At 43.5% G+C, this 13,157-nt stretch overlaps 1 protein-coding gene across 2 annotated transcripts in view; it reads left to right on the plus strand.

Annotated features, from left to right (window-relative positions):
* The first annotated feature begins 965 nt into the window (after positions 1–965).
* The window catches only part of fam222aa (family with sequence similarity 222 member Aa), a 48,421-nt gene continuing 36,229 nt past the window's right edge, over positions 966–13,157 (plus strand). Inside the window, exon 1 of one of the 2 annotated variants that reach the window (XM_030060492.1) lies at positions 966–1,900. The gene's annotated coding sequence lies outside the window, so the exon portion shown is untranslated. The remainder of the gene's footprint in view (positions 1,901–13,157) is intronic. The other variant, XM_030060493.1, reaches the window with a different exon arrangement.

A 13,157-nucleotide genomic window follows, 5' to 3' on the forward strand; every position in this document is an offset into this window, starting at 1 on the left:
AGATTTCCTGTGACTCATAAGCTGTAGGTGTCAGTGATGGAAGTCTGCAAACTTGAGCAGACAGATAATGTCAATGGTCTACTTTTCAATATTGTCTCTTGCCGAAATATATTTAGGTTAAGTCAGTGTGCCTGCTGTGTGTGTGGGTGAAGCCAGTGAGCCTTTTTTCCCATTTGTGCACTTTCAGAAGGTTGATACAAGGAATTATTGTCTCTAATTTCTTATCAGGACCATAGCACCCTTCATTACAAAGGAATGTAGGCCTCTGCCAGTGAAAAGCTTTAAACTAAGGGATCAACAGATAAGCTTGAACCCAGACTACAGCCTCAGTGTTCCTCGCAGAGCAGCCAAACTGTTGATATTAAGGACTGAAGATGAACTGAATTAATCATTTCTAATGGAAATGTTTGGCCTTTAAGAGTCTCAAACCAATTAAGTTAAAACACATCTTGAAATCAACCATTCATGAACTCTAAAACAGATCTTTTATGCACCCTAATCATATCTAATTTTAATCCTTATCTAGCTGCATAAAAATGATAGTCATACTTTTTTTCGGTAGGATCGCTTTACAGAGCAGCATCCCTGGTGCTGGACGGGACTCTGTGTCTTGGACGGATATCTGGATGTCTGCAGGTTTGAACTCGGTCTCTTTAAGCTCTAGCCCACCCTGAGTGGAAAAAGACTGAGAAAACTAAAAGACTTACTGTAAAAGATAAAACAGTGATTAAAGATCTCAATCTGCATTACGCCACGGCAATTTATATCAGACGTTTTTTCCGCGAATAAACAACGTGGTTTCAGACGCTTGGACGCCGAGCATCTCTATGGTAACAGCCCTCAATTACCGATGATTGGCCAACCCGTGGGAATGTTTCTATTCCCTCAGTACAGTGATTGGTCGGTGGGCGGTCTGTGCAGCCTGACAGTCTGCAGCGTTCCGGGTTATTGTCAGTCTCGGCAGCTCGGCACAAGGGCAGGACCGCATCCCGGAGCTGCCTGAAGCAGCTAGCTGTTTATTCAGACTTTAATCATTCACTATTTGGTTAATACACCAAAAAAGAGGATCTCGCAGCGTTGTTACATGAGGTCATTCTACTGCCTCAACTGGGAACCTGAGTCTGAATCGGGAGGCAAGACGTCTGAAAGAGGCTGCCGACACCACCGGAGAAAGTGACGGACGGACGGAGCATAATCACTGGGATTTTACATCGCATCGCCCATCAATTTAGGATATTTCTGGCAGCTGCTTTTGCCCAGCCTTGATTTTCTTTTCAGGGTACGTCGACACATATTGCCTAGATAACACACTAACAACTGCATGATAAATTTCACACAATAAGGTCGTCTACACTGAACAGGCGGAACACTTTAAACCCATGCGTAACAGCGGTGGATTTTGGAATACTGCGTAGCAGTTCAACCATCCAGTCTTTCGATTGACAATTGCATTTTTAGAACAGCGCTATTTGGAGATATCTACAAGCGAAAAGAAGAAACAACCAGGACCTCATAGGCTACTTTGTTCCGGAGGCTAAACGTAGAAAAACCCGAAGCGCGCTTGGTGCGCAATTCATCCGAGGACGCTCCTAAAATTTGCCGACCGGCGCTTTTGCCTTCAACAAAAATTGGCAACCGAATCGAGAAAAGAGCAAAGCTTATTAACTTTGCATGCTAGAGGCTATATTGTGGAATCTAATTCACTGGGTTCACGGTATATTTGCATACCATCGAAAGAGGAGGACAAACTTAATCAACATTTGACATCGACAAAGCCGTTGCTGGATTTGGAGAGCGGAATGAAACCTTTTTAATTTGGACCACAGAAGTACGAGGCAGATTGCTCAGTGATTGCTACAATCTGCATGGAGTTCTAGTCTGCACTACGAAGCAATTTATGGTAAATACAGGCTATTCTATTCACAAAGTCTTTCTAATTGAGAATGGTTAGAGACACTCTTTGCAGCCATTCAATCATTGTCACAGCCTCGCTGCGTCCTTTTGGGATGGAAAATAGACGAGTAGCAGAAAATAATGAATGTTTGGAAATGCTCCCACTGCCAGGATGCTGCTGACATAACGCTCTCTGAGATTTAAACCCTTTGTTTCCATGCGTGACCCACAATAAAGGAAGTGTTGTAAAATCGACGTGTCAGAGAGCTACCCCCGAATGGCTTTAGGAACTGCTTTGATGTGTAATATTGGTCTTTTCAAGTATGGGTAGCAATTAAGTCTATTGTCGAGGGTATTGCACCGCAGGCACCACAGGCAAGAATATGTGGCACTAGAGGAGTTGCGGCTCAGAGCAAAAGGTGCGAAATTCTCATCTGTACGCCCCCGTGCGTCATAACGTGCGGGGAGGGTGAATAGTTTCTGCTGCAATTAGTGATTTTTCACCCTCGGGTGTTAATGGTACACTTTCTTTTTATAGGAGACACGTATATTGTGAGAGTTTTTTCTTCTTTTTAATCAAGGAACAATTTGTAGAGACGTGTGCGTAATACTTTAAAACTTCACTTTTTTTTTTCCTCAGTGGTGTGGTTTCAAGATGCTGTGTGGTGCATTGGTGTCTAGAGACAATTAGTCTTCGTGTTATGGAGTCTTCAAACGTGTTCGGCTCTGTAATCTAATCTTTGAATGCAGATTGTAAAGTCTGATTAGCCTATCTGGAATGGCACCCGGAAGATTGTTTGATTTGAATATGAATCCTGGGCAGCGGGATAATTGCAGGCAGACAAAGGTTGAGGTGTTTGGACTCCCGTGAACTTTGAGCCTTAAAGGTTGCTGAGGTGGCTTTGCAATATTTAGCCTCGTAGCTCTCACTGCACATAAATGAGCCTGCGCATTATGCTGACTGTGCATTGAAAAAGACAAAAAACTGCACAGTATGTGTTTTATCATTAGACGACAAAATGCATCTTCCTGGCTTGTTTTCAGTCATTCCCAGACAGCCGGCTCACTAAAAGTAATATGGGCCCCTACAGCAGGGCCAGTCGCCCCCATAGTCAGGGCACCTGCCATAGAGCCTTCCTGGCTGTATTGAATAAAACATCCAGTGATGTATGAGGCAGGGGCTGCACCCGAGGGGGCAGAACTGCCTCATTTACTTCCTCCACTCTGCGCCTATGACCTGCTGAGCAAATTGTGCTCATATTAGCTCTGCGGCTGCTCCTCACCTAAACAAATAGTCTTCCCAGCATAATGCTTGCTTTAACTCAACATGATGGTTGGACAAGGCAGGGGAGAATGGGATGGCAGAAAAGCCTTAATATGTAGGTCACTGAATTACCTTTTAGAGTTTGTAGGTCTTGTTTTGCCTCTTTATTTTCTGGTATACTCTGAGCTCTTTTTCTTCTGTGGCACATTAGTCTTCTGTAGGTTGAAGAATATGGCGCAGAGGTAAACCTAAATGCAATTTACTCAAATCATACTTGTTGATGAAATTATATCACACCCTTAAAACTGCTGCTGTGAAACCCTTAAAAAGCAAAACCTGATCTAGTCTAAATTTAAAGCCAGTATCCTTCTTTATGCTACCAACAGCTGTGTTAGTTGAGAGCATTCAGTTTTAAGCAATTGTTAAAAAAAAAAAAAAAAAAAAGTACCACACTATGACAGTCTGGCTTTTTTTTTTTTTTTTTTTTTTTTTTTTTTTTATCAATTTGCAACTAGAAAATTGTATATCAGTTTGATTGATTGATAGCATTTGGGTGAGCGCACTGTATTCCTTGCTTATTAAAGTGCCTGCCTGAAGTGAATAAGTGAGTTTCACTCATGAATATCGTTATAGTAGCTGAAGTTTAATTTCCTGCAGTGTGTATTAATCTTTTTTAATCCCTGCATGGTTTGATTGTCTCAACACCTACCTAGAGGCAGCAAAACTCATTTTGGCACTTAAGATTACAAAAATAGTAGATACAGAGGTGTGTGTGTGTGTGTGTGTGTGTGTGTGTGTGTGTGTGTGTGTGTGCATGTTTTGGGAGGGGGTTGTGTATGTTTATGTGTTTGCATGTTATTGAAAACCTACCCACCCGTGAAAAGGTTGTAGGCTAAGCATGTCCAGTCTTGTGCCAACTCCATTTCTGAATGTGCATGTTTTTTTTTTTCCTTTCCACAAATGGAATAAAATTACAATAACAGATTTGCTGTCCAGACGTCCCAATTATAGAATAATACAGATGTAAGTAGTCATTAAAAAATAACTTCTCTCCTGTCAAGGCCCAGAGGAAAGACAACTGTTCCCAGATAAACTGATATGGAAATATCCTCGGACACATGGGCTTTAAGGAACAAGGCGCATGAGCGTTTTCTTTCGAAAGCCATGTCAGCAGTAGCTCATTAGATACTTGATCAAAGTCTTTCATTTCCAGGGTAGTCGCTGCATACATCTATGCTGCATCCCTTGTTTTAACAGTTCTCATATGCTCACAAACAAAAGAGATGTACCCTTTTCACATTTTTTGTGCTGTACAATATTTAAGATAAGATAAACTTTATTGCTTCTGCAGCCAGATTTGCCTTGCACATCATGGCAGCGGTATTCAGGACACAGAAATAGAAGATGAAAATTGCAACATTAAACAAAAGCATCTTACTCAAACCATTGTGGGGGGGCACATCCTTCAGCCAGACCATATAAATTAATAGAGGTGAAAGCAAGATTGTGTGCCAGTGTAGCGGATGAGGTTGATGAGATTTGACATTAGAAGTACAGGCAGGGTAACCAGCATTGTTCCTGTTTGCTTATCTGGCTTTAGTGTTTGCATACTGGCTTCTTGCTAAGCTAATGGCACTAGACAGGACTACTCCATCCTTGATGTTGTTGCCTTGTTATGTTGTTGGCTAGCACAATACACCACACTGTACACTGTATCTTTTTTTAGACCTGAATGGTTGACCCTCAGTCTTTGGCTGTACTGAGAGTTAAGCAACCAGCTCTCCTTTTCTCTCTCTGGTCTGTCGATGTTCCCACACTGCCACAGTGCCAGGGTCAAATACTGAGACACTGAACAAAATTCATTGGTTTGGGGCCCCTCCTGGATGAAGGTGGGTTTTCAGGGCAAAACATTTTGTCAGCCACTAAATTCTGTAAAATTACTTTCCCAACATTGCTGGCCTTCTGCAAATGAATGAAATTGATCACTTTGGATCTAGTTTTATGAATTCCCAGTGCATATACATCTGCACATATACATTGTATCATTCGTTCATGAAGATAATCAGAAATTAATTCAAATTGTAATTCATTTAAATTGACCAAAATGTGGCAGTGATTGTCAGCAGGTGCCTTTCAAATATTTCTAAAGCATGTTGCTCTCTTCATGAACACGAGCTTGAACTTCAGATTCAGGCAGTCTTTTTGCTTGATTTAAAGAACATAAAACTGCGCTACAGTGATTGCATTCACGCATGCTTGCAGTGATACTGGTGACTTCTACTTTTGAACTAAATGGTGCTATATTACAGACATGTAATTACACTTCAGCATAATAATCTCCTCCCTGCTTGTAACCTGTTGTGAAGGTTTGGCTGACCGCTGCTCTGCTTTCCTGATCTGATCAGCTGTGATGGTAGACAGTGGAAGGTCTTCATCAAGGGTGTCTACAGCCACTGAGTGCATGAAGGACAGCGATGATCCTTCGAGCCTTCCCCCCTCATCCCTTCTCATCCCCTGTCAGGTGTAAACAGGCTCCAAGGTTAATGTATAGCTTTTATTTTGCAATGGTTAGGGCAGTCATCCATTATTTTTGTTTGAAAAATTCTGTGCTTTTTGTGAGATGTGAGATGTGGTAAACAGGAACTGTGTGTTTCATGCCTGGTTTATGAATATGCTGGTATGGATGGGAAAATCCTGGGTGCTGTGGATGCAGTACAGTTAATAGCTGGCTCTGTAACCCAGTCGGAAAAGTGAGGAAAGCCATGCTCCCTCCAAAGTGTTCTTGGGGGAAGAAGGAGAATAAAGCAAATCTGACAAGCTCTCCAACAGCGAATTTGCTCTCCTTAAAAACAATGCCGCTCTTGCCTTCCTCATGGTCACATTGATTTGTTCTGGGTGACAGTGCAGGCTGCTGTGAAATCACCCCAGCGCCATTGATCTCAAGGAGAGGAGGAGGAGAGGGAATGAGAGCTTGGCGACAGTGAGCAACATGGGAGAAAACCTCACCGTGCCCTCTTCAACCTTAGCCATAATAAAATGAAGGCCTTGGATGCTATCAGATCAGCTCGCCCTGTAGTTCTGCAGCCACTGTATCATAGTCTACTCAGCGCTTTGATTTGTTTTGGAGGCTTGTACATGCTGTTTGATTTGCTATTGTGCTTTGCCATGTTTCACATTATCTGCTGAACTCTTTATTGCCACTGTTTTCCATGCCAGAAGCAAGGCTGTTTTTATCTCATGCAGGCCTCTGATTAATCTCTCCCTCTATGCTGGTGTACTTTAATCTTGAATGGGAGATATCTGATTCTCCTCGGCTATTGAGGAAGATCAAACTTTAATGGAACAAGGAACTGCACATCATCCTAATCTCCATCTCCCTGCATTTTGGTTGACTGCTCTCCCTCGGGCTTTGTAGCTTTCTGCAATAGCAGGAAATACATCAGACAGATAAGATGTTTTCTCTTCATGCTTTGGTAATTTATTCCCTGTTGACAATAGCCACCACTTTACATCTCTGCTGTTTGATTACCTGGTTGAAGGAACAGCGAGTAAAAGCAGGGGAATTGATTGACACTTAACAAATGGCTATGCTGTATGACCTAAATGCGTGAAACATTTCCAGAAGCTTTAATTGGGTTTGCTTGGCAATTTTGTTCTTCCATGAGAAAAGTGCTAGCCTTCTCTCCATTTATTGACATTCTTGCAGGGCTATGTGTGACCTGCGTCATCTGTCTATAATAGCCCGGGGAGAGATAAGTCAGCTGTATGGATGTATCAAGGTTCAATTTGTTTGATTATGCTACAGTCAATTCAGGAATTAGCTATTGACTGCTGTTTTCTTCATTCTGTTCTGCCATATCACTGAAACGCTGTGCATTGTGCTGACCAGCATCTGGATTGTGACTGGCTAGATGCATATTGTTGCAAATGGATAACACTTATGGGGTGACACACCACCCACAGACAGTTTGTGGCTGTGACAAAAAGAGGCTATTACCCAATTGTAAGGCGGTTGCTGTAAGGTAATGAAATTTCCACTGACTGGAGAAAACAATGTTGTCTGGTCTGGACTGTAATTGCAGAAGCCACCTCACCATTTTCCTGAGTTCAGCGTGAATGCAACACGATTTAATAAAACTCTGGAGATTTTTATCGTTTATTGCCAGGCCTGGCAGCGGCAACAGGGAGAGGAAGCTGAGGCTTGCACAGATAAAACTCATTCAATTTACTTGTTGAATTTTAACCAAGCTGGAGACCATTTACAAGAGAGCAGGCATATGACCCATAGGGAGAAGTTTATGTTTGTATAAGGCATGAGCAGGTCAGCCATATTGCTAATATAAAGCCACTATTTCCTTAATCTGAGCAGAGGAGTAGCCCGGAATTTCCGTCATTTTCCCCTGTGTTATTACTTGTGTCAAGAAAGGGTTGGAAATCCGTATGATATTAGGCCCTCAGGCCATGGAGCTTTTGTGTGCCTGCCTCCACTCACATACAGAAACATAGGAACACTGACATGAGGACATGTATGGACACTCTCTCTCCCTCGATCTCTCTCTCTCTCTCTCTCTCTCTCTTTTACACACACACACACACACACACACACACACACACTCTTAGCCCTGTTTTATTACCTCCTGCCTGCTGCTGGAATTGCTTTCCTCCCTCGAGTGAGCCAGGCAAAGCCGGCTTTATTGTGTTAACCTATTTGTGTGTCAAGAGCGATTGCAGCGTTCTTTATCTCTGTTTGTATTCGGACGGGGAGACGGCAGAGAGCGAGTGGAGGAGGAAGGCAGGGAGGGGTGAAGGGGTTTGCACAGGAGCCAGGCGAGCCACCGGCGTTAGACGGATGGCCGGTCACCTCGCTCCACTCTCGAGGATAATGACTGGTTGCTTAGCAATATCCCACACCCACCCCCTCCCAGACTTGCATCCAGAGTAATCACTTTTCCCTCTAAAAGATGTCATATATAATTATAAGCCCACTGCCATCATTTGAAATCTGCCTAATGGGTCTTTTCATTTATTTAGCAGAGTGGGTTGATGGTGGGAGTGGATCTGGAATTTGAGATTTTGGTGCGGGGGTTTATGAACTCTTGGTTTTCATAGATTACAGAATTATGCATATGTGTTTTTGTGTGTTACTTGCATGCATGCACACGTGTTTTTTCAGTGTAGCTATGTGTTTGTATGTAGGGCCAAACTGCAAGCTGTTGCATATTCTCTGTGGCATGATCTGCTTTGTGGTGAGCAGTTGGTGGAGTTTGCCCAGGATTACAACTGGGCAGAAGCCATATTCCCTGCTAGATAGCTGGTGCTATACAACCTTTGACCCAGTGCTAGTGGCAATGTTGTATTCAAATAGATGCGAACACTCAAGCACACACACTCACATACACATTTTGATGAGTGACCAGAGGCGATGAGTGCTCCTTCTCGTGAGCTCTTAGTTTTATTAACATTTTTATTGAGTTGAACAAATTGCTGACCTTTTGTGGCATAATGAATTGCCTGGTCTGCTTAGGAAAAATGAGAGTTTTGGCAGAAGTGACTGGCACTAATCCAAGCTGTTTAACTCAAGATTTGCACCGTGTTTATTCAGCAGGTGACATTAGTTATCACAGATGTCTTTTCTAACATTTCAATGCGTCATGCGCTGCTTTTTCTGATCTCAGGTTTCAGTCACTGGGTCATACTTACATCTGTAGCCTGTCTGTAGTAGTTCCTGTTCTGGATCAGGTCCCTATAATGTTTGGTAACTGTGTTTTTAAATTGCAGGATGAAGGTATAATGTCTGAACATGACCCCAATTTAAACTGCCTTTCATCACCAGCAGCCATTGATGTTGGCCCAAAGTCCAGCGTCAGTTTAATGCCCAGGCAATTATCCTCTCTGCTTTTGAAAATAGATTTTTTTTCCTTCCCCCTTTTATGAAGAGGTAAAAAATTAATTGAAATTCCCTCTGAAGTTCAAGTTAAACTTTTACTTGTTTATGCTAATAAAAGCCTTGATTGCTCAAACAGACTGAATGCTCTGGGATCAAATTAAATGTTGAGGTTTGTGCCAGTGTTGCCAGTTGGTTTTGCATTACCCGGCTCACTTTTTAAACAATTACAAAAAATTGTTTTGTAGTTGAGCTTCTTTAAACAGTGTCACTCATGTCTGATATTTACCCATCTGTGTTCTGGGTGTATTTTCTGCTCAATGCCATCTTTCTTTATCCAGACTCATGCACCATTGCTAAACGTGACAGCTTTGCTCGTCCTGGGAACTTCATACAGACAAACTAAACATACAGCACTACCCACCCCCCCCCCCCCCCCCCCCCATCACTGTGGCATGCTTCTCTGGCTGCGTCTATAGGAACAGCTGTCCAGCTGTCACCACAGTCAGCCAGTCAGACGCTCTCCAAGGCAACATCTGTAGAGACTGAACGCACAAGGGCAGCCTGCCGTTCTCTACTCGTCCCCAAAGACCATGGAAGTGTGTCAGGCCTTTTGACTGCGCGTTGCCACTGACCACATCAACCGTATCACTGGGCTTGATTGAGTGTTATCGCCTCCTTTGCCACTCAAATAAGCACCATGTTTTTCGGCTGTTTTTTTTTTCTCTCTGCCACAAAGCGTACAGTGATCTGTTTCAGCACAAATGAGTGAAGAATGTGAAATTTCAGAATAGTGGAACAGCCCTTAAAATCCGAACCTGTGCCCGTGTAAAATCTGAAAGACACGCCACATATAGCATGCATTAACAGTCGTCATCTGCCTCTGCATGGCTATTGTGTGTGTGCGTGTGTGTGTGTGTGTGTGTGTGTGTAAACAAAATCCCAGCGAGCAAGGTGTAATGGCCTGGAACTGACGAGAACCCACTGGGAGAGTCTCTCCTTGATGTAGCCCCCCTCTCCCCTCCCACGTTCTCATCCTCCTGGCAGCAAAGCGACAGTGAGGCAAGTGTGGGGGGGGGGCACAGAGCCATGTGAGTGGGGAGATGAACAGAGCTCCAGTCCCCTCTGTCAGCCACAAACTAGGATCAGGGAGATCGCATGGGACTTTCTCCTGGGATGAGCAAAAGGGAAGAAGGGAGAAAGCAGCTGTTCAGTGTTTTTCGGTCTCTTCACCAGCTCACTTGTTTTTTTCCCCCTCGCTCATCTTCTCTCAGGCTGTCATTAGCTTCTGTCTTTTTTTTTTTTTTTTGGGTGCGGTGGTATATTTAAAAGAGGAAACACATCGAGTCTTGGCGTAGACGCCGATGAGATGAGTGTGAAAATTTGTACTTTGAAAATGTCATAATCGCTTCTGTGGCTGCTCTTGGATGTTTTTAGGAACTATTAAAGCACTTGATTTCTTCATCACTCCTCTTGATAGCTGAGGGCCTCTCAGGCATACTGTGCCTCTCCCCGCAGACAGCTGCAGACTCATACAGGCTCTGGGTAAAGTTTGACGGATCCTGTTTACTGGAGCCGAGAGAATGCCTGGGTATCTCAAATTAAGTGTCACTTAAGGCTTGTCTTTTAGTCAGATTTCCATTTTGTTCCCCATCTCTAGTGACAGCACTGTGCTGCCAATTGTAACAGGGATTGAGAGGAAGACATTTGGTGATTACACATTCTGTCATGATTGAGGGGTGAAGCCTGCATTTCGTGGCAAAACCAAATTCCATATGGCTGCAGTGAAATCTCTCCACCCATAGTGAGTTTACACTCAAACAGCCCTGGCCCAGATGACAGGGAAATCGCCTGCTCATGACTTATCGTTTTATCATTCAAATTTCCCCCATTGATGCTTACTGCTGTGATTGGCAGCTGGGTTTGAAAGCCAGAGCTATCTCAATTGAGCTGCGGCAGCCAGTTGGTAACCGTGACAATGGTCTCTCCTCTTTGCCGTGTTTTCACACTTTTTCTGCTGTCACAGAAACCTCACTGATTGCTTCTCTGCCAAGACAGCATCCTATTAATCTTTTAAATAAGGGCTGGAGCCCAGCAGTATTGTTTGCAGAAAACCGAGAGGACCCTGTGAGACCACACTGAAAAGGAAAAGGGGGCAACTGGGGCTGAATCAGTCTCATTGTGGCAGGAAAGCTGAGCCTCCTTAAAACCAACAATATTAGAAATCTAATAGCTGCTCTTGAGATAGATGGTGGTGAGGTCTGAATATAGCCCCAGCTCTCTGGCCCCACCTGATAACTCTGTGGGCTCTCCTGTCGCCTCCTGCTCTCAGCCTTGCTCTCCAGGTGCATTCTGTGCTTTCATCTGCATCGCGGCAGTCTGAATGAAAGCCTTTGTGTTTATGGCAATTTTCTTTGTGTATGCACTTATTGATCCCTTTCAGCAAGGTTGGAATCGAATTTATTTTTTCAATTCTGCGCCCAAACAGCATAAAAGCAGCATATTTTGAAATGGCAAATCATTGATGCATTGTGATGTGACCCAGGGAAAGAAGCATAACAGCTCAGCCCTTTTGTCATTCTGTACTTAGCTGATAATGTTTTTGAAGAAAACATGTCTCATAGTGAATGGCACACGAGTGTGTTTCTTATAACCAAGAGAAACCGTGAAAAACACCCGCCATTGTTTACCGGCGAATGAAAGACTTTCTCTCGAAAAAAATGGTTTCTGCAGTCTGATTTCATGGACTAGGTTTTTGTGCTTAATTAAGTGTGATTTGTGAACATTTCCCAAGTGGTGGGAAGTCGTTTTTTTGAGAGTCTGTACTTTCTTGTCAAGTGGTTGTTAATCCAAAATAAGGACTATGTTCTCGACACCTTCTGCTATGTAATGGATGCCTTCCTGTTCAAAATAGCCCCATAAACCAAACCATTCAAGGATGTGGAACATGTGGTAGAAACACTTCCTAGGAGTGGAGCAGTGTTGCTATGTCTGTGGCTAGGGTGTCAGTATTGTAAAAAGATGATTTAAGTTATGGGGTTATTGTTTGGCATCCTCGTGTGATTTTTTTTTTCCCCCCTCCGCCCCTGTTGAGGTGAGACGCTCCCCGGCCATGGAAACACAGTGAGGCAGGGCCAGCCCAGATGACCAGGCCGGACTAATTGACACCCAGTGCAGAGCCACATGATAGCCAGACTGCTGGTCAATGGAACTGGATCTACTTTCCCCCTACAGTCAGCCACAACTGCTGCGGGATCATCTGTGTAATCAGCCACTCATATACGTGTGTGCACATGTGTGTCTGCGTGTGCACCTGTGCATGTGTGTGCATGCATGAGAATATGAGCGTGTAGCTATTCATAGCCATTCATCCTCTGTGGCCTGGAGTTGCCCCTCCTCTTCAAAAACAGTGGAAATCAATCCATTAATAATGAAACACACCGGGAGTTCAGAACAATATAACCTCACTATTTATATAGGCTTCAGTCTGGCACTGTTCTGTAATCTCACATGATGCTGCTGAGAGAATATTTAGAATTTGAATTATAAGTAATCAGTGAAGTGTAGAATTTATTCCTTTAATTATGTCTAGAAAGAATTGTGCACCAGTTGTGTGGTAATATTGACACAGTTTAAGTTTATACACAACAGAAAAAAAATGCCCTTAAGGCACTGCAACTACTTTCCAGGAGTAAAGGTTCTCTTTCATCCTGTTTATATAGCCTCGCTGCAGTGCTTTTTATAAACGACAGTTATCTGTGCTTTAAGTGCAAATCCATCTCTTTGTGAGTAAGTGTGAGTAAGAGCGAGAGTAACAGTTGTACGTTTAGCTACAACTCTTTCTCCTGAACTTGCAAATGTGTGCATGCCGGGGAGTCTTTTTGTTCTTGTTTGCAGGTTAAGCGCAGACAATGTTGTCCCAGATTCTGTGTTCACACAAGCCCCCTCCACCTGAGCCTGATCCACAGCAACCAGTTCAAGCACTTCACACACAGCCACGAGTCTCCTCCCTTCCTCCCATCATCCAGAGAGATTCTCTCAGTTCCTTCAGTTTCAAAGCGCCCGCATAGCTTCAGTGTGTCGAAGCGTGCCCCTCCTCCCTGACCCCTCCTCTTG

This window comes from Myripristis murdjan, chromosome 9 (assembly GCF_902150065.1).
Source record: "Myripristis murdjan chromosome 9, fMyrMur1.1, whole genome shotgun sequence".
NCBI classification, from domain to species: Eukaryota; Metazoa; Chordata; class Actinopteri; order Holocentriformes; family Holocentridae; genus Myripristis; species Myripristis murdjan.